Raw genomic sequence first — 21535 nt, 5'->3', positions numbered from 1 at the left:
TGACAGGCCAGGGAGGATGGGGAGGACAGGGACACGGAGGAGGAAGCGATGGCAGGAGTCCATGCTCATCCCTGTCAGGGTCAGAACATAAAACAGCAGTGTCACAGTGGACAGTTCAGGAGGGAGCATTTACACCGGCAGGGTGTGGGGGACCCCAGGAGAGGTGCTGGGGCCTGAAGGGCTGAGAAGAGGGGGAGCCCCTGGGACCTGAAGGGGAGGGCTGCTTCAAAGGCAGCAACCGTCAGAGGAGGGTCAAGCCAGGCCGCACTCTGGCTTTCCCCGTGGAGAGGGAGCCTGGGAACGAGTTCACTGACCCCTCCACCTCCCTCCACTCTCCTGTGATCTGCTGCCCGCTGCCCGCTGGCTGTGACCCAGACTCGCAGGGAGCTCATTGATGTGGTCCTTCCAGGCCGACCCCTGGGCAGAGAGCAGCGTGGCCAGGGTGGGGCAGATCTGGTGGAAAACAGGACATGGCGGCACCAGGAAGATTCCCAGCTTTGTGTCTGAGCAGCGAGGTGGACGGGGGCCTGTTTCCTGAGGTGGAAGGACCGAGAGTCTAGCTTTTCCTGTGCCCCGTGGACTGGCACTGGGAACTGCCCACGGCTTCACCCAGGGCTCTGAGTTCTCATCTATGAAGTCGGCAGTGGGGCCCAGAGTCAGACCACTTGTAAAGGCTGCACTAGAATTTGAACCCCTGATCTGCTACTAAAGTCCCCCTGTCCCTTTCCCCCTCAGTTCCTGCAGGTTGGTCGTGGTGAGCGCCAAAGAGCTGTGAGCAGGTCTGTTCTGAACCTTAAAGTATTGGGTCGGCAACTAGGTAATTGCGGATTTTTTAAAGAAAATCAAAGACAATTTTTTCATGGAACTAAATAACTTTATTCTGTAATGTATTGCCCATTTTGATCAATGACCTTTTGCCATCTTTCAGGCAGCATCATAATCCCACGTTCAAAAAACTTCTGGTTTTTATTAGCAAAAAACTGAATCAGGTACGATTTGACATCATCATCATCATTGAAATTTTTACCATTCAAGGAGTTTTGTAAAGATCGAAACAAAAAGTAATCAGATGGTGCAAGGTCAGGACTATATGGTGGATGTGGCAAAACATCCCAACCAAGCTCCATTAATTTTTGCCGAGTGACCAAAGATGTGTGTGGCCTTGCATTGTCATGATGGAATACAACACCTTTTCGATTTGTCAATTCGGGCCGCTTTTCTTCAACTGCATTGTTTAATTTCGTTAGTTGTTCAATGTAGACATCAGAATTGATCGTTCGGTTGGGTGGTAAGAGTTCAAAGTAGACAATTCCTTTGTAATCCCACCAAACTGATAACAAAACCTTCTTTTGATGAATATCAGCTTTTGATGTTGTTTGAGTTGGTTCACCTGGCCTGCTCCACGATCTTTTCCACTTGATATTGTTGTAAACAACCCATTTTTCATCGCCAGTTATCAGTCGTTTTAAAAATGGATCATTTTCATTACGTTTCTTTAGCAAATCGCAGCTGCTAATGCGATGCGTTAACTGTGATTCTTTCAGTTCGTGAGGAACCCATGTATCGAGTTTTTGAACATAGCCAAGTTGTTTTAAGTGATTTTCAATGCATGTATGTGATACATGAAGCTTCTCTGCAAACTCACGTGTTGTACTGTGACAGTCCGAATTGATTATTGCTTTGATTAGGGCGTCATCAAATTCAACTGGATGACCAGAGCGTTTTTCATCTTTGAGTGAAAAATCACCAGAACGAAATTTGGCAAACCAATTTTGACACTGCCGTTCTTTTAAGGCTTCGTCACCATAAACAGCACATAACTTTTTATGAGCTTGCGATGCGTTTTTCCCTTTGCGGAAATAAAAAGCAAAATATGACGAAAATGTTCCTTTTGATTTTCCATTTTTCAACGAATGCCAAACGAAAACTACAAAACAGATCAAAAAACTTTTTTTACTGATTAACAGCTGAATAGCCAACTATCAAATAACAAAATGTGTTTTACATTTGTACTACGTCTGCAAACCTAAAAATTCAACTGAAGCCATATATGTGTGAAACCCGCAATTACCTAGTTGCCGACCCAATAAAAGTCTGTTGTTGTTTTCTCACAGGTAATTGGCTAGTTTGGCTAAAATCTGAGTTTTTGTTGCTGTTTTAGGATTGACTGCGGCCTCCAGGGTATATCTGTTCACATTGTTTTGCCAGTCCTTCCAGCTACTGAGGGACCTTAAGAGTAAGATGTTTGTTTGCATAAAGGTGTCCATGTGCAAATGGATCACAGGGTCCTGGCAGCTGTCACCTCTCGCTCATCAGCAGGACCCTGTCATTGTGCGTTCTACAGACACCTGGGCATTTACAGGGCGCCAGCTCCCTGTGGGGCACCGTGCTGCAGGTTAAACCTTTTTCCAGTGGAGCTTATCTTCCAGGGAGAAAAACAAAAAACAAGACATAAAAAAAACACATGCACAGTGAAAGAAGGAGCAGGAGGGGGGGGAGGAGGGGGGGGAGGAGGAGGAGGAGGAGGAGGAGGGGAAAGCTGGGCAAGAAAGGAGGCCAGTGTGGCTAGAGTTGGCATTAGCCAGGAGAGAGGAGGAAGGTGAAGCCATTCAGGTGGCCGGCACAGAGCCAGGACACTCAGTGGGCCAGTGGAAGGACCTTGGCGTGGGGTTTGTTTTCACTGTTCGGAGACTTTGGCTTTTACTTCGTGTAAGGCGGAAGCCTCTGGGGCTTTGAGCAAGGGAGAGGGAGAAGGGCAGAGACAGCACAGGGAACCTTGATGGGAGGTGGTGGCAGTGGTGACAGCAGTGGTGTGGCCGGTGACAGCAGTGGAGGGGTGGGAAGTGATTGGGGTCCTGGCTGTGCTTCCAGGTGGAACTGATGGGATTGACCGTGGCCTTGGTCTCTTGCCCTGCACCTGCACGGGAGATAGGGTAGGAAGAGCCTGAGTTAAACAATTGACCATGGACACCCCTATGGCAGGGTGATGGGTGGACCTGGCTGCATGCATACGGTCAGGTGAGACCTCATGGTGTGAGGTGGGGCCTCCAGGACTTTGAACATCTCAGGTTAATTAAGCACAAGGAAGACAGAAGAGCTCACACATGCTTTGTCAGTGAAACGTGTGCTGCGGGGAGGTCGCCCTGGGGTCTGAGCACAGGTGCCAGGTGCAGCGGCAGTAGTGTCCGGGCAGGATCTGGAGGAGTCAGGCAGGGAGGGACTGTGGTGAGGGGCTGCATGGTGGGGACCAGTACAAACATTGCAGCTTCTTCCTGAGGCCAGGGGTGTGTGAGCCAATCCTCAGCCACCCGTTTTCCTTTAGCCTCTCAAGCTAAGAATGGGTCTTACATTTTCAAAGTTTGTAAAAAATAAAAAAAATAAAAAAAAAATAAAGAAGACTAGACTGTGCACTAGAGATGGCATGTGATCCTGCAAAACCTAAAATATTTCCCATCTGACCCTCGTAGGGGTGTCGAACTCAATCAGAGAAGGGGCCAAAATCTAAAATCCAGCCTAAATCGCGGGCCGAATGGTTTACTGAACAGTCATAAACTGTCACTGTGATGGAAACGCAGCGGAGTGCAGTGATGACAGCGCGGTGCAGGCCACATTGCAAGGCCTGGCGGGACGGATTTGGCCCGTGGGCCTTGTGTTTGACACATGTGCTCTACAGAAAAGCTTGCTGTAGGCAGAGGGTAGCTTGGAGAAACTGGGGCCAAGAAAAGAACACCCGCCGAGACCGATTTGGCTCAATGGATAGAGCATCGGCTTGGGGCCTGAAGGGTCCCAGGTTCGATTCTGGTCAAGGGCATGTACCTTGGTTGCAGGCATATCCCCAGTAGGGGGTGTGCAAGAGGCAGCTGATCGATGACTCTCTCTCATCGATGTTTCTAACCCTCTGTCTCTCTCCCTTCCTCTCTGTACAAAATCAATAAAAAATATATATTAAAAAAAAAGAAAAGAAAAAAAGAAGAAAGAAAAGGACACTCCACCCAGCCCACCTCATGCAACTTCCTGAAGATGGTGTTGAAGATGCTTGGGAAGGGTGGGGGATCTGGGTCAGGAATGCAGAGCAGTGCCCCTCTCAGAGGGGAAGTCCTCAGGAGCCATTTAGAGACTGGATGACAGGAGAGACCCGCCCTGGCTCTGTACATGGTGGCTATGAGGACCCTGAGGGATAGAGTCATGTGTCTCGTGAACTTTGAAGAGGATGGTTTTGACTATTGCATCTGAAATGCTCAGCGGTTGCCTTTCCTGCCATGCATATCCTGGCACTGGGCACCCTTGAGACACTCTGGTTTGAAGGCAGGACATGTGCTGCGAGTCGGGACATTCAGAGTCTTGTCCAGCAATTCAAGTCACTTGTGAACGACCTTGAGCACATCGGGGACTCAGTGCTCTGGTGCTGCTGATGGGACGGGTGATTTGTGGGGGAAGAAACCAGCCTAATGTGTCAGCTGTATTCTTTGGAAAAACAGCCAGCGCACCAGAGTCAGCCAAGGTCAAGAGAAACTCATCCAAAAGGAGGCCGATTTGGAAAAGAGAAGGTAGCAGGGGAGGAGGAAAGAAAGGAAGAGGCAGGGACAGGGTTACCTTGTTGAACCTACTTGACCTACCCAGGCCAGCCAGGCTGGTCCTTAGTCCAGACCCAGCAAATCCCACAGGGAGCAACCAAGCTCACTGTGAATCCTTGGCAAGCAGCCCGCCATAGAGCAGGCTGCACTCCATACAGAGGCCCAGGAGGCAGGCCAGGCAGCAGGGCTGACTCTGAGCTGCCGGTTGGCCTGTCCTCTTTGGCTTCCAACTGAGGCTGAAGAAGGGAGTGTCTTCTGCTCCTACTGCTGCCAATGCTGCAGCAGTGGTTTCCACCACGATCCCCTGGGTCTGGGTGAGGAAGAGGAGCTGCAGCCTGGGCCCCACCCTACAGAGGTGCCCATCCCCACCCTCCCAGTCCACAGCCCACAGAGTGAGAAACTCTGCTCCCCCCACTCTCCCCCTCCCCCCCATACACACACTCTGAGAATTGCCATGTAAATGAGACTAAAGATTCCTAGAAAGTCAGCCTCCTCCTGCCCTGAGTGGGGAATTGCAACTTTGCTGGGCGGTTACCCATCTCTGTCTTGTTCATGGCAACTGGGCTGGGACACCAGCTGTGGTCGCAGCAGAGGGCAGGGAAGGCACAGGGGCCTCAGATTTGGATGTTCTCTGACATAAAGGCCTTGTTCATTGAGTGCAACGCCTTCTGCCTGTTACGGCTCAAAGCTTCTTGTTATGGTTTTATTTGTATTTATTAAATTTTTTTTCCCAATCCTAAAGCTGCCTGTAGTGAACAAATGGTATTGATCTTGGCACTAGCCATAGTTAAAGCTCCTGCTGCTGCTCATCCTTCTTGTTGCCATTGCTGTACATTTTAATTATTAAGACTTTTTCTTATTATGTAGCAAATATAAGAGCCTGAAAATGAGCTAACCCTAATTTTACTCCTGCTACCTAATCATTCACAAACTGAATTCAAGTCTAGAGTTTTCTGGTCATTTCTTATTTTGCTTTAAAATAATTCTCATGTCTCCAGAGTACAATCCAGACCATTTCCCAAATCACTTCTAACAGGGGACACACACCCGGCATTGCCCTTCTTTAAAGACAATTGGAGGAGACAGTGGCAAGGCCAAGGCCAGGGAGTGTCCCTGCAGTTTGGGATGTGGCAGCTCCCCAGAGCACCCTCTGAGGGCAGGGGCTGGATGGCAGGTGCCGGCTGCATTTCTGTGAGGCCTCAGGATTTGGGGTTCTGCCATCACCAGAGAGGGATGTAGGCAGAGGGCATTTGATGAGAGGGCTGCATGGTGGATCTAGGTCACTGATGGTGCCCCTTGGTAGAACCAGGTGTCCTCTCTGTCCCGGTAATTCCTGTCCCTGTTGACCCTCATCTTCATTTAGCTCCAGGTGCTGTTATGTCTCTGACTGAAAGCTGCTGTCAAGGAGGACATGAGCCAGGGCTTCAGTTTTCCTGAATACCAAGGGGCGAGTAGATGAAAACAGTAGATCCAGATACCTAAATTGAAAAGTTGTTTGAGTTGACCCCTAAGTGGGGTCAAGTCCAATGATGGGAAAGTGTGTGCACATTATGACACATCCTTCCCCTCTGCTATTCAACTGTCCCAGCCTCAAAAACTGGCAGGAAGCACAGTGCTCTCATTAATCTCTGGGAACCCAGATTAAATAGTTCTGTGAAGGTGATCTGCTTATCACTATACTGATAACTAGACTGGGTCAAGGGTGAGAGTCAGAGACAGCCAGTGCTGAATCACAGCCCCTTGGATTAGAAGGAGTTGCTCGATCTTGATGCCTGCTTAGCTGCTAAAACAATTTGCAATCTGGAGCTGTTGCTCCTTTGATAGTCTCCCTTACCCAGTTGGTACATGGGCCTGCTACCACTGGACTACAAAAGGTTAAATGACTTGCCCAAGGTCACATGATCAGTTCATCAGGAGAGCCAGAATTACTGGGGTCTAGCTCATAGGCAGTGAAGTGCACATATCGTTTTTGACAAATCCATCCCCTGGGTAACCTATACCCCATCAACGAGCTGGAATTAGGCCATTCTCTTGGCCTCAAGTGCAAGATGGCTGAAAGCACAATGGGATTTCAGCTCCCTCACAGGAAGACCTCCATCTCCCTGCTTGTCCCCACTCCCTGAAGTGACACATGGGGTCACCCCTTTGCCTTTCCTCTTTTGTCCCAACTGGATTATTTTTTGAGATGGAGTTCAACTTTCTACCTGGGATAGGCTGGGTTGTCTAGGAAACTGGAAGTAATGCAGAATCTAGGCTGTAGATTGGGTTGGATGATCTTGGGCTCCTCTTCAGAGCCACCTACTTCTGCCACTTTTTACTGGCTTCTCTGCCTTTTCCCACTATGCACCTGCCCTCAGGCCAGTGGAACCATCCCACATGGCCCAGCTTGCTTTCAGCTCCCCAGCCTAAGTGGATGCGACCTCCCAGTTTAATTTCCAAAGAGGCAGTGACCTCGAGCTACAGAAATTGGGTGACACGGGGACGGATGCTTCTGTGTCAAGGAATCTGTGTGACACGCAGAGGAGAAACGCCTGTGACACTGAGCTTCTGTGTGATGCGTCTTTGTTTTCCAGGAACCGGGGGAGGTGTGCATTTCAGACTGTTCACGTCCATGCCACCTTAAGCGTGACTTCTGCCTTTCTTTTTGCATTTACTCTCTCCTTCCCTCCCACTGTCACTCAGAGCAAGGCAACTGTGAGCTCTGCACTCAGGGTTACCTCTCTCAAAGGGAACTGCTTATCTCCCATCTGTATCTGCAGAGTGAGAAAACACGTCTCTACGTCAGCAAACGCTGGGCGATCAGGAGCCCCTTGTCTCCAAGGAGCTTTATCTGATCCCCTCGCCTGACTCCAAAAACCCAAGTCTCCTGACTTGCCTTCAATGCGCCTTTCACATCAGGCTGCCTGTATTTGTTGAAGTCTGTGGTCCTCTGTCCTGCCGGACCTGCAGTGTGTCTCCTAGATGCCCAGGTTTTCTGAAGAAGTAGGAGACACGCTGGGAGGGGACGGGAAAGGTGGAGCGTGCACAGTAATGTGATGGAGAAATGCACGCCAGGATATTCTCCCCATTGGGGGATGGAGGAGGATGAGGCAGTGCTGGTGGGAGGGAATGAGGAGGGAGGGAAGGGGAGAGGAAAAGAGATGACTCAGTACTTACACACTGAGCTGTAAGCATGGGGAAAAGGGTGAAAATGATTAAGTCCTACAGACCTGCAGCCGAAGGGAGAAGTAGGAATCTGGGTGTGCCTGATTTCTGAGTGTTTCTGTGTCTTTTCTCTCTGGCTGATCTCAAACCATGGTCTGATAAAGGGAGGGGCAGATGGCGAGCAGGAGAGGTAGAGGGTGGTCACTTCTTTGGACAGACAGAAGTTCATTGATGCTAGATAGCACTTCTATGTGGTGTTTCTTTCTTCCTTTTTTAATTCCCTTTAACAGAAATGACAAAACATCACCTGTGGCCCCCTGCTGACAGTTGATGACTGCCTTTTGGATGTTATGGCCTTTTTAAGATCTTTTCTTGTAAAACTGCCCTAGCTCTCCAAATCTGAACTCATCAGTTCCTACCTTCTCAGCTCCAAGCTGTTTCTTCACCTTTGACAATGGCCCCTCGACCTCGCAACCACCACTTGCAAACATTAGAATTCCCTCTGACGCATCCGTAAGCTCCCTTACCGATTCTTCTCCAAGCACCTTAGGTATTTTCTCTCTGGTATCACCACATCTCTTTCTCTCCCATGGTAGCCTGTTCTGCATCCCCACAAAAAGCTGAAGTCTGTAAGATTCTCCTGTAATTATGTTAATCTGCTGCTCACAGGCTCCAGCTGCTCCCTCCTGCGTACTGGATGCAGCCCAGCCCGCTCTGTGTGGGACTCAGACCTCTGTGAAATCTGGCCTCTCCCCTCCCTATTAAATTCTCTTCATCTCTGCCTCCCTCACACAAGCCCTCGTCCTGGCCAGGAGTGCAGGCAGCATGCACAGCTGGCCTTTCCCAGCATGCATCGCCTCCCCTCTTCCCTAGATGCCAGCCCAACGTCTCATCCACCTGCTTGACCCTTCCCCACGTCCAGGGTTAGACAGAGCCCATGTTCCTACAAAGGCCGTTGTCTCCTCCTGAGGATGCCTGCTGCCCTTCTGGCACTCTCTGCTGGAATCTATTTTCTGGTCCTCATTTGCTGTGTCGCCAGGTACTCTTGTGAATGTCATCTCCTCCATTAAATCATAAGCCCTGAGAGCAGAGCAGCCAGGTCTTGCATTTCCTTTGATCGGCCCCAGTGCTTGGCCCCGGGCAGCATGCACACAGGCCTCCACAGATTCTTCTGGAGTGGTGGAAGGGCACCGCTGAGGCCAGAGACCAAGCGACTCTCTATTCAGCTGTGACGTGGTCCCCAGCCTGAAGTGGAGTGGGTGCTTTCTCTGGACTCATTGGCCAATGGGCTCATAACTGAGGGTCACATGCAGAGCCACGGGTTCTGCACAGCACACAGCTCTCCTCTCCTCACCCTCCGTCCTCAGTCCGTGCTCAGGGGCTGGCAGTAACTCTCTCCTCCCTGCTGGATTAGGATTTCACTCATGTTGCCAAGGCCCTGGCCCTGGCTTTGCCTCCATCTGATTCCGCCTCCCTCCTGGAAGGCGTGCTTCTTTCTGCTTGATTTTGACTGCCAATCTCTCTGCTCAGCTACTTCCAGGTTTGTGTGCGTAAGGTGTGCCCATAGGAGGGTGTGCCAGGCTTCTCACCCCACGTGTGACTTCTTCCTTAGAGGAGCAACCTAAGAGGTGTGGACATTCTGTTGCCAGCTGCCATTTTGCCTTTGGGACCAAACCCAGAGAGAAACTCCAACCGTGATAGCCGAAATGTAGGAGATGTTGTGGGGGAAAATCCCCTCAGTGAAAATGCAGAGGGTCGGCTGAAAACACTGCACCGTTCTGGCTGACAGAGCCAGATACAGGCTGACCCATTTCAATCCAAGAACAGTTTATTCTCTTACCAGCAGACAAGCGGCAGATCTGGATCCAGGTGTCTGCTTACTACAAACACAGTGCAATTCTCCAAGTCCTAGCAGGCTTCAGACCAGCCCAGGAGAAAATTGCTGTGTAAATACTTGTGGGGCAGTGGGATAAGGAGGGCGTTATATGTCAAATTACTGTACCAAAGCCAAATGCAAAGCAAGGAAGAAATTATACCGATGTGGCTTGGGGTAAATAGGCCCTGGCCACACCTTGGAAGTCTTCGTGCCATATTGACTGACCATGGAGGTTGTTTGCTGCAATAGGATTTGATCTGGGGCCTTCAAAGGGTTTTCCATTGTGCCAGGGGAAGGTTTAAGGACCCCCCCCCCCCTCCCGCGATGGCATGTTCTCATGTACGAGAGGCATAGCCTTGTCAGTTTGACTTTTCTTTCTGATGTAACTCGGGCATTCTTACGCAGAGGCTCGTGAAAAATGTCAGGCAGCAAATCTATTCTGAGGAGATTTGGGGGCCACTGATATTGATGGGCTTGAGTCCAGCTGTTGATTTGCATGGCTCAGACCAGGTAAGGTAGGTGTGGTTTTGGGGCAATTTTGCAGAAAAAGGAACTGAGCCATGAAGAGGGCTGGTAACTTCAGTGGGATGATATAGGTGGCCAGTGGTGGTGACGGGGTGCACATCCAGGCAATCTGTCTAGAGCAGTGATTTTCAACCTGTGTGCCACAAGAGTGTTTAAAACATGCAGCTGGTGGGGGGGAATGTTCATTTAGTTATGGGCACTGACCTCTCTTCCCTTAGGTTGTCAAATAAAAAAACACACACACGATGATAGCCAACACAATAATAGCTGTCCAGACGAAATGACTCAAAATTATACCTATTTCTTTGTCAGATTGGCAAAAAAATATGATATATTTTTGTTGTGCTCAGAATTTTAGTAATTAGTTTATGTGCGACCACATTCTTAACCCGTATATTCCACTGTCTCTCATAACAGACATGTGGAATGGAAAATATGTGCTAAGTGGTATATGGAATATGATCCCATTTCTATTTAAAATGTCAAAGATTCCCAGACAATCCATGACATTACTTTTGTAATTAGAAAAAAAATTTGGTTTAAGCAAACTCTATCTTTTATCTTTAGCCAAACTCTGACTTTCTGTACGCTTTTACCCATTTTTATTTTTATTTTTTTGCCTTACCCATTTTGACACTCATTCATTGATCAGATCTTCATTGAGCTCTTCTGATAGGACGGACATGGTGACAGCTGCTCTGGACCAGCAGGGAAGACTGGCCATGCCCAGCTGGGCCAGAAGTTCTGCCTTAGGGAATGATAAACAAGTAAACTGGCACCGTGGGCTGCCATTTATTGATTCAAACTGTGTGCTGGGCATTCTTCTAACTGATTTTTCACACATTTACCGTTTCAGTACTTTTCATATAGCTCCTTTATAACCCGGGGCAGCACGTGGCATGAATCTCCAAGGCCACCAGTCAATAGGCAGCGGGACTAGAATTCATCTCTGCCAGGGAGTCCCCAGCCTGAGCTTCTAACTTCTCCAGCCTCTCCTACTACCAGTTCATTATAGTCCAGCCACATTGGCCTTGACATTCTCTCCACTCAGAGCACTCACGTTCCCTCTGGACCTGAACATTCGGCCAGCTCATTGTGCAGCTCATGAGGCTGTCGCTGAGCTCCTCATCCAGTGTGACTTATCTTTCACTCCCACAGTCATTCTCTATCACATTCTATCACATCCCCCTGATTTATTTTCTTTGTGGCATTTAATCACTGTCTGGCATTATCTGACACCAGAAGCCCAGTGCTCAAAATTTGTGCACAGGTAGGGTCCCTAGGTGATCAGGGCCAATTTGCAGGGCAACTGGGGGTAGACCCGCTGGCACCCACCTTGGCTGGCCTGGGGCCTGCGGGCTAGGGGGCAGCTCCTGCATTGAGCATCTGCCCAATGGGTGTCATAGTGACTGGTCATTCTGCCATTCAGTCAATTTGCATATTGGGCTTTTATTATACAGGATTGTTCATCCACTGGATTATAAGCTCCATGGAAAATACATTCTTGTTCTCTTGTTCACCATGGTGTCTCCAGTGCCCAGCATGGCCCTCAAACAGAGTAAGTGCTACTAGAAATGGGGAGGAGGATGAATAAATGAAGGATACTGGACACATAGCCCAGAGCAGTGGTCTCCAAAGTGAGACATGCATATTGGAGGCCATGAAAGATGAGATGGTCCACTGGGAGAAAGGAAGAAAATAAAATAGACAAATAGATACATAGGTCAATAAACACACATATATATCACCCTTTTTATTTTTGTGAATGACATAGTATGAATATAATTTATAAAGAAACACGTGTGATAGGTTAAATAGAGAAGGTAGACCGGAGATTGGGATGGCAGGACACACAGGCTTTATTGGAGGGAAGAGTACCCCTGCCAGCTGCTTCCACAGAGAGGAGCGGAAGAGAGCAAGCAAGGGGCTTACAAGCACCTTTAAGGATAGGGGGCAGGGCTTAGGGCACTCAGCACAGGCTGATTGATTAGGGACCTAGGGACTTAGGAATCGGGGGCTTAGGGTATTTGGCAGGTGCTGATTGGTGGTTCAGAGTTCAGGAATGTCTGGCCGCAGGTGGGGTTTATGTCTGTCCATCAACTGAGGGAAGGGAGGATCTGTCAATGTGTACACATATTTTCACTGCTAGGGCACATGACCAAAAAATATTGGGGGATCACAGGCCTACCAGGAGAGATAGAAGAGGAAACAGGCCATTCGAATGTGGTATTGCTGGTACCGCCAACAAGGGGAGTGCAGAATGCTATCCAAGTGAACCGAGGGCTACCCAACCTGCCTTGGAGGGTTGAGTAACTATGAAAACTAACATTTTAAATTGTGTTGTTAATATTAGACATTATTGTTTTTAAAACCTATCCAAAATACACAAGGTATTATTTTTAGACTGTTAGGGCCATGTGAATGACTATAACCTTTATGGTCATTTTCTTAATAAATGGTGAAAGATTGAGCACTTAAGATTTCATAATTGACCTGTTAGAGAGGTTACTGTTCAAAAAATTCAAATATGGCTATTAACGACTTGTGGTTAGGTATCCAAGCTTTCCTTGCTTTCTGAGCTGCATTTTAATCTGAAAATTAGAACATGAACAGGCCTTGAAATCCTGGTCTTCTAGCTAGTGAGACAGCAGGGTGTAGCAGTGAAACACGTAGGCGTTGGGATCTGATGAATCTGGGCTTGAATACCACTCCTCACTCTTTTGTTGTGCATAACTTTGAGCAAGTCCTTTTCCTTGGACCTCCCATCACAAATGGGTGTAGGAATGCCTGCCTCCAAGGTAACAAGTTGTAAAAATAAAACAGACGCTGCACCTGAAGGGCCCAGCACAGTGCTAGGTACATAGTGGGTCTTTCTGCCTATAGGTTCCTTCTCTATTTAAAGAGAGAATTCCATGTCATTTAGAAAAAAAAACAAAAAACCAAAAACCAAACGTACATTCTTCTGAGCACCATGAACATACTTTTTGTTTTTATACTTGATTAAACCGAGTCACGCTTGAATATATTCCCCTTGAAATGATCCATCTTGATTCCATGTAAATTACAGCCATCCTTCCGGGGCCAGTCTTGAACCTTGATACTTTGTCGGTGACACCATCAGACCAGCCCTCTTTCCCTCCCCGGCTCGAATGATGCTGCAGCTGGATCTCTGTGCTACAAATAACTCTTGTCTTCGGAGCACGGAGGGCTGCAGTGGGGTTGTCTCGGAGCAAACAGAGAGAAGCAGCACCTTGGAGGAGAGGAATTGGATCCGGAAGGGGAGGACTGAGCTGGGCAGAACTCGGCAGATTCCTTGGCGTGCACTGCAGGAGGATTCCCTGAAGGACTGCACGGGGAAGAAACGCGCTGTGTGCTTGGCAGGCCAGAAACCACAGAGACCCTGGCAATGCTTCCTGAGGATTTGGGAGCAGAAAAGCAGACTCCCTCGGTGGTTATTTATAGAGCCGGCAGCAGTAATGATCGGTTAGAAAAAATAAATTATAACTCCGTTGAACCTGAAATAACTTTTCTTTTGCAACCCCAGGCATTCCACATGGGGGCTGGCTCACCGCTCCCTCCCAGTGGTGTTCCTGGAGGCCACAGTCCACACCAGGCTCACGCATGCCCTCCCCTCAAGCTGTAAGTGTCAGCAAGGCAGCAGCAGAGGTTCTGGCTAGAGATAGATGTCTGGCTGGACGACTCCTTTCTTCCTCCCTGCATCCTCCAAATGGCAAAATTATTCCTCCTTTCTTTCCTGAACGTGTCTGTAACATGCTGCAAAAGCTCAGCCTCGTCGGAAGTGCTGTGCTGAGCCTCCAGCTCCCACACACCTTGCTCATCAGTGTGTGCACACAGGCTTGCTTTCGGCATGTGCATTTTAGCTGCAGCAAGAGCTTCTTACTGTAGTGCCTTCTGAGAAGAGGTTTGCAGACTCTGGGATCACAGGCCTCCAGTCTTCCATCCCCCTGCTCAGCCAGCAATTGAGACCAGGATGGTGTTCACACTGACAGCTTGGCAGTAGGGTCACCTGAAGCTGCCGACCCACCACTTGGCATCATGACAATTGGCCATCCTTCCTGTTTCTCCCCTTCCACCCATCTGCTCCTCTTTTCTGTTCCTTCCTTCATTCATGCATTTGCTTTTCAATCAAAAAAACATTTATTGAATATCTATAATGTGCCAGGCACAGGGGATGCAGAAATAAATCTAGAGGCTGCAAACCGATGGCACTTGAGCTGATCTGGCCTGCGGGTGCATTTTATTGGCTCACAACATGGTGTCTTAAATTTGCATTCACTGCTGACACATAACAATGGGGTGATTTCATGTGCAAACGCTGATACCGCTGATATCAGGCTTCTCTCCCAAAATGTGAAGTTCTGGCCCACATTCCCACATGGTATTATTTTCCCCCTCAGGTAAGGCCAGATTTCTCACAGATCCTAGGACTCCCAATTGTCTGGCTAACACCAAAATAGCTATCATCTGAGTCCCACCCATGTGGTCCTGTATGCACTTGAATCTGTGATCCCTGATGGGAACTCTAATCTGAGGGTGTTTATGGTCCAGTGGGGGAGACAGGGCCATGGATAATTCCAGAACGTGAAAAGTACTGTGAGAACTGTGTACTCTGGGAGCTTGGGAGCAAAGGAGTGATATTAACAAAAAGAGTCACAGAATGGTGATTACCAGAGGGAAAGGGGGTGGGGGAGACAGGAGAGGGTATAGGGAATAAAAGGTGATGGAAGGAGACTTGACTTGGGGTGGTGAATTCATAATGCAATGTATAGATGATATATTATGGAACTGTATACTTGAAACCTATTAAACTATGTCACCCCAATAAATTCAATAAAATAAAATAAATACGCATATTAAAAAAGAGCCAGGGGCTTCATGGAGAAGGCGAGTTTGGAGTCAGCTTTGGAAATGCAATGAGGATATGACGAGATGAAGCCGGGAAGTGATCAGACAAAGGGATCGGTCTGTACAGAAACTCGAGGGGGGAAGAGCAGAGAGGTCCATGAGACACGGGGAGGCGAACTGGAGCAGAGGTGGGAGTGAGGCTCTTCTCTCTCCAGTGGGATAGTCCACAGCCAGCCCTGTCCAACCCAAAACCAGAGACCGTGGGCCCTTCACACCCATTTCCGGGCAGCGGATACCCCTCCTCCAGCACTTGCCTCTGACAGCTGGGTGTTCCTGTGAGCAGGTCCCCACCTGCCTTCCGAGATTTGCCTGGAATAACAGTCCTGCCACTCCTCCCCAGCCCAGCCTGGAAGCAGGGTGTGGGGGCAGAGGGAGAGCGAGAGGACAAGGCAGGGATGTCTTCATCCTCGGGGGGCACTGGGGGCCCTGGCACAGGCCCAGTGAGCAGACAGGCTGATTAAGGCTCCACTTGAGCTAGAGGTACCCCTACCTCTCCGGCACCTTTCTCTCCTCGTCCTTTGAAAGCCAGGGATCCGCAACATGTGTGTTTCCCTGGTCCTCTCCCTCGACACCCTCGCACATTCATCATCATTCATGGGCTGCTGTCAGCGCAGAGCCGAGGGTGGTCTGTGGAGACTTGGGGCTTTTGAGCAGTTTACTTTGGAGAGCTCACAGGTGCCCGAAGCCCTACCAGCTTCCATTCCTTCCATGCCCCATGTCCTGGCCTTGCCCTGGTTACAGACTCCCTTTAGCGCCCTCTGCCCTACTCACTTTCCTCACATGGAGCTCCCTTTCTCGCCCTTTCTACATCTTGGAATTCTTTCGTTCTTCAAACCCCTTGATGCATGACACCTCCCTGAACTTTCCTGATTCAAGCAACCGCCAGCAGCAATCACTTCGTAACACTGCCAGAAATCAGAGAACTTGCCCATGGCCCTGATGCCTCAATCGATACAGCATTTCGAAGCCAGAGGAGAACTCTGCCACTGAAGATGACCTAGTACAGATGCCCTCACTCCTCACCCCGTGTGTTGTTTTTTTTCTGCAGTGAGCAGAGCAGTTCGTGGTGGTGGTGATGAATTCTGTGTCTCCAAGCAGGTCACATGCTGGTCGAGGGCAGGAACCCGTGGCCGTGCTTGTCCTTCCGGGCACGCAGCACATGGCTGTAGGAAGGCTGGGCTCAGCCTTCCTACAGCCATGTGCTGCGTGCCCAGAAGCGAATCGAACTTTTGGTCAAAGGGATGAGAAGTCATGCTGCTTGCAGATTGGTCATGAAGGCTGTCACTTAAAGAGTGGAAACAGTGTGGGCGTGACTGGCCAGGAGAGGTGACACCTGCAGGGTGAGGGCACCTATGGCCAAGAGCCCCTTTTCCTGGAGCATAAAATGTGATTAATGGGGAACTGGTTAAAGCAGCCCACTGGTTAATTCAAGGTAAAGGAGACCAGGGAGGGGGGGGGGACAGGAAAGAGTGTAGACCTCCCCCAACCCCAAGGCCCTGAGCCTGGTGAGAGAAGCCAGGGCCTACTGATGAGGGGAGCCTTGGCATCTATGAAGTTCTAGTCTCTGGGACTCTGAGCTATTCAGAGGATTTTGGCCAAAAGTCAAGGGATCTCAGCCTGTTTCCTACCACTTGCTTGGTCCCGTGCTCCTCTGTGGCTTCCCACAGTGGTCTTCTCCTGGGCTCCCTCCTGGCCGCATCGCCACTGGCTGTGGCCTCTGGCTGCAACACTGCTGGCAGTGCCCCTGGGGCTCCGGGTGCCAGTGCCAGCTCCAGGGCTGCTATTGTTGGGCTGGGGCTCCCGCACAGCAGCCTGGGGTTCGGGTCTGGAGATACTGGGCAGAACTAAGAGAGGCGGCAGGGCAGGGCTGGGTAGAGATGCACATCCTGAGATATGTCACCGACTTTGATCCTTCCAGAGATTACATGGTCTTATTAAGACTACATTTACCAGCAAGTTACAGTCTTTTACTGTTTACCAAGATGTTCATGTATTCTACAAACTTCCTTGAACCTCACAAGGACACTATACCTTGGGTATATTCACCATCCCTATTTTATAGATGAGGAAACTGAGACGCGGGGAGATTTAAATGACTTGCCTCGGGTTTGAACCCAAATCTCTTGACTCTAAAACATCACATCATTCTACTACACCTGTTGCCCCCCAAGTCCTATTTCCAGGTAGAGCTGACTCATCGGCATCCTTTCTGTGTGAAAGGGCACCAGAGCTGGGAAGTGACTCAGCACCAGCCCCAGGCCTGGGACTTCCTGTCTTCTTTCTCCTGCCACCGAGAGCCAGGCTGAGGTACATCTCTCCTTCACATCCTGGGGAAGCACAAGGAGTTCAGCTTCTACCGTCAAAAGAGAAAGAAATTGGGAGGAAAATCTCAAACCCAACTTTGGGAACCACACTGAAAGACGCTGCTCCTAATGTCTTAGGCTATTTGATTCTTTGGTACGTTCATTTGTTCATTCAACAGGCACGTATGGACAAGATGCTAAGCACCAGGCAGTGTGAATTACACTGGGATTACAGTGGTGAACAAGACAGGCAAAGTGCCCGCTCTCTTGGAGCTCTCGTCCTAGTGTCAGGTGGCAGTGAGCCAGGCAATGGTGAACAAAAGTTTCCACGGTGCCGGAGGCTTACACAGAAACTAAGGACGGGTGATGCGATAGAGTAATTGGCAGGAGGTGGGAGTGAGGTCTGCTTGGATTAGTTGCTTTTTATTTCTTTTTTCTTCAGAGGCCTTAGAATGAATGAATTTGTCAGTAGTTCTCTTTGTGTGGCAGCCTTCTGTGCCCCGGCTTTGAGTGAGGTTAAAGTGCTAAGTGAAAGTGAGTCATTTGTATGTTGGAGGTTCCTTAACAGAAGACAGGTATACTGTTACCCTCTCTGGATGTGGACCAGTGGTTCCCACGTGTAGTCCCCAGACCAGAGGTAGAAGCAGCAGCACCTGGGAACTTGGTAGGAATACAAATTCTCAGCCTCTACCCCAGACCGACTGAATCAAAAGTTCTCTTTGAATAAGGCCTCCGGTTGATTCTGCTGCACACTACAATTGGAGAAAAGGTGGCGTAGAGTATATGCTTTAAGATTTGGAGTTACCAGTAGCAGATTCTTACATTCAGCCATTCTTATGGTCACAGGAAATGGTTGAGTTTGTAAGATGTTTATCCAGCTTGGCTTGGAGAACAGTCAGTCCTGTGGCCATAAAGCAGGAGGCAAGCTCCTGGCTCATGCTGGGATCGGGCCCAAGCTCTACTGGTTGGCATCACATCTTGTCCATTCTTCCAGGAGAGCACTTGCTTAGAGGAGGGGTTAGAGGGGGACACTTATCCCGGAGGGAGGCTGGACGTAGGGCGCAACGATGGGCTATGTGGAGGCTGATCTAAGCGGAGCAGGTTGTTGATTGTGGCCAGGGTTCACACACTTTTCAGTTATGAACTGTCCTGGTTTGTAAGTCTTTGGTAAATAGATCTACTTGCACTTGTGTTTGGATGACCAGTGGTGACAAAAGGTCTTCAGTCCCAAATGACTCTTCTGTACACTGAGTTCTGATCTAATTTGGTCTCCTTGTCCACTCATAAAATTAGACTGAGGTGACCAGATGGTCCAGATCACCCAGGACTGCCCCATTTCCCCTCCCTGTCCCTCTCAGTCTGGTGTCTCGGATTTGGCCCTGCGTTGCCTACTCCTGCTGGATCTTGTCCAGTCGAGGGACAAAACGTCCTGACATCTTCCTGAAGAATGGGAAGAAAGGAGATTCTGGAAAGCACAGATTGCAATACTGAGGAAACCAACACTGGCAGGAGCCCCAAGGATGGCTGGAACTGGGGACTTGCAGGCCCAAGAACCGTGGTGGTAAGTCTGTTTCTCTGGTAGGGCTTAGAGTTGGGCTAGGCTTAGGTAGGAATTGGGAGGTGGGGCTGGGATGACCCCTACTGGGCCAGAAGACAAAGAATGGGAGGCAGATGGTAAAGCAGGAGGTGACAGGGCATGGTGGGGAATCTGAGCTCTTCAGCCCATGCTGGCCTTGCCTCTCTGCTCACACCTTCTGCCCCTTTCTGAATCCTTCCTCTCTGACCATGCTGCTTCATCCCTGCGTGCTTCCTCCCTCCCTCCTGCTATTCTATTGGCCCTGCTACTCTGATTAACGTCTTGTACTGCCTCCCTCCCCTGGCTCCTGCTGCGTGCGTCCTGCCCACTGCCCACTCCAGCTTCTGTCTCATTTCTGTTCATTGTTGACATGATGAAAGCAGGAGAATGGTTGAGTCCCATTGTGATAAGCACTCTCCCTGTTTGCAGATGCCAGCAATGACCAGGAGCCACCCACAGCAGTTCCCGAGCTGTCTGTCCAGGACCCACTGAATGGAGCACACACAGGGGGAGTCTTTCTCACTTTGCAGTCGCAAATGCTGCAACAAAGACCAGAGAAGCCAAAGATGCAGCACGAGTCCTATCGTTTCTTAGAGTGACCCTGAGGGAATTGTCTATTGAGTTGCGGCCAGTGTTGCCAATGGATATTGTGAGAAGAGAATTTCCCTCCTGCATTGGATTCTATCCTGGATTCCATTCCCCGTGGACTGTGACGATCTCATGCCCGCCTTTCAGCAGGCGATTCCTGCTTCAGCTCTGGGAGTTCTGGTTAACCTTCTCTCTGAGGAAATGTTAACGTCCTCTGCCTCCGAGCGCTGGATTACACAGTCTTACCTGAAACTGGGTCTCTTTAGGTTAGAAGCACCTCTAGACATTCCTGTGTCTCAGAAGTTGCCAAGTTCATGTAATACCTGTTTCGTTTGTGAACGGGGTCCACTCTGACAGCTGCTACCTGGCCTGGTCGGTGTCTCCTGCCATCGGCCCCCTGTGCCTCTCCCCTCCCTGCCTTGTCCCAGGTGAGACTCACCCAGTGGCGACTCCACCATATATGGCAGACGTGCTTTGGCTGGATGTGTGCGAGTAAGTGTATCTTTGTCAATTTGGAGGTGACAGGAGCCCGGCTCCCTTCCCTGGAGAAAGCAGCATTAGTGAGGCCAAGCCTCTTTCCATTTTCTGGCTGGTTTTACCCTCACAACTTTTACTCTCACCCTTTAGAGTCTCTCCCAATCCAGGAGTGTTGTTCTTTTCTTTCCACAATCAAAAGTAACTTTGGTTGTTATTTTCAGTATTGTAAAGTGGCACATGCTTATGATTTAAGCATCAGAAAGACAAATGGAGAAGAGAAAACCATCCCCTAATTCTACTTGCCCCAAAGACAGCCACTGCGACTGGTGAAGAGCCTCCCAGATCCCTGTCTAGCCTCTAGTGTCACATGTACATACACATGTAGCTAATGTCACAGCACCACACATATTCTCTGATAGCACTCATTGTCATTTAATGTCTTATCACAACAGCTTTTCTATATAAGCTTTATAAAAATGATCAAGTGATACCTTTAATTACAAAAGAGAAAACTGAGGCCAAGTGTAATTTACAAAAAAAAATGAGGGTGTTAAATCATTTTGTGGAAAGAAATAAAGCCACATGGATATAGCTCAAAGAATGCACATCCCCATTTATTTTTTTTATTTTTTTTATTTTTTTTGCCACGAGTTACTGCAGCGACTGCAGTGTAAGAGTACTATCCTCAATTACAGAGATGTACCATCTTTGCTTACCTAATCACACATGGCTGGGTGTTTAGGTTGTTTCCAGCTTCCCTCTATTTTAAGCAGCATGAAGGACCATGATTCTAGTTTAATCTTCACATTAAACTAGATGCTCTTGCCCAGGACAGAGCATAGCTATGAATGACGGTGGAGTTCAGCAGGTGATGAGTGAGGGAGAGGTGGAGTCTGAGTTTGGAACTGGGGTATATCTTGCAGTTCCTCATTGGCTCCTGAGAAATAGTTATTCATTCATTCATAACCCATTTATGGAGCAGCAACTGTTGCAAGGTGCCAAGTTGGAGGCTGAAAAGACCAAGATGAATTAAATAGGGATTCCATCCTCAGGAAAATCACAGCCTACAGAAGGTCAATGCCTAACACCCACATGTACTCCCTTGTGGAGTAAGTTCAGTTAGACATCTCAGGGCAGGAAATGTGTACCAGTCTGAAGTCACACACGATCCACTGGCCCATTCATCTCAGCTGTCATTTTGAGTGTCTGTTAGGCAGTGAGACTTGCTTGCTTGTGGTCATCCCCACTGGGTACCACCTCCTTGAAGACATTGTCTGTGTCCTTCATTTTCACCTCCAGAGACCTTGGCACCATCTTAGGCAACGTATTCGGAAATCTGTTAAATGAGAATTCCAAATGGGAGTGAGCAAAATTAAAGGTAAAGGGATTCATGAGTTGAAATAAAGTATCCATGTTTTATGTATGTAGGGGAACTTGCATTAATTCATATCCGTCTGCTTGATGGAAACTTTTCCCATTATTTCATTTTCATAAAAGTAACAATCTCCTCATTTAAGAAAATGTGGGAACTAGAGAAAAGGGGAAC

General features: G+C 48.9%; 1 long non-coding RNA gene across 1 annotated transcript in view; it reads left to right on the top strand.

The window, feature by feature from the left end:
• The window catches only part of LOC118724846, a 136386-nt gene extending 116857 nt beyond the window's left edge, over positions 1-19529 (top strand). Inside the window, exons 3-4 of the long non-coding RNA XR_004989705.2 lie at positions 18707-18909; positions 19354-19529. This is a non-coding gene — a long non-coding RNA (uncharacterized LOC118724846). The remainder of the gene's footprint in view (positions 1-18706; positions 18910-19353) is intronic.
• Positions 19530-21535: the final 2006 nt, after the last annotated feature.

The sequence above is a fragment of the Pipistrellus kuhlii genome, unplaced genomic scaffold (genome assembly GCF_014108245.1).
Source record: "Pipistrellus kuhlii isolate mPipKuh1 unplaced genomic scaffold, mPipKuh1.p scaffold_m20_p_2, whole genome shotgun sequence".
Classification (NCBI taxonomy): Eukaryota; Metazoa; Chordata; class Mammalia; order Chiroptera; family Vespertilionidae; genus Pipistrellus; species Pipistrellus kuhlii.
Note: the sequence above shows the minus strand (reverse complement) of the source record. Positions and strands in the feature narration are given on the sequence as shown.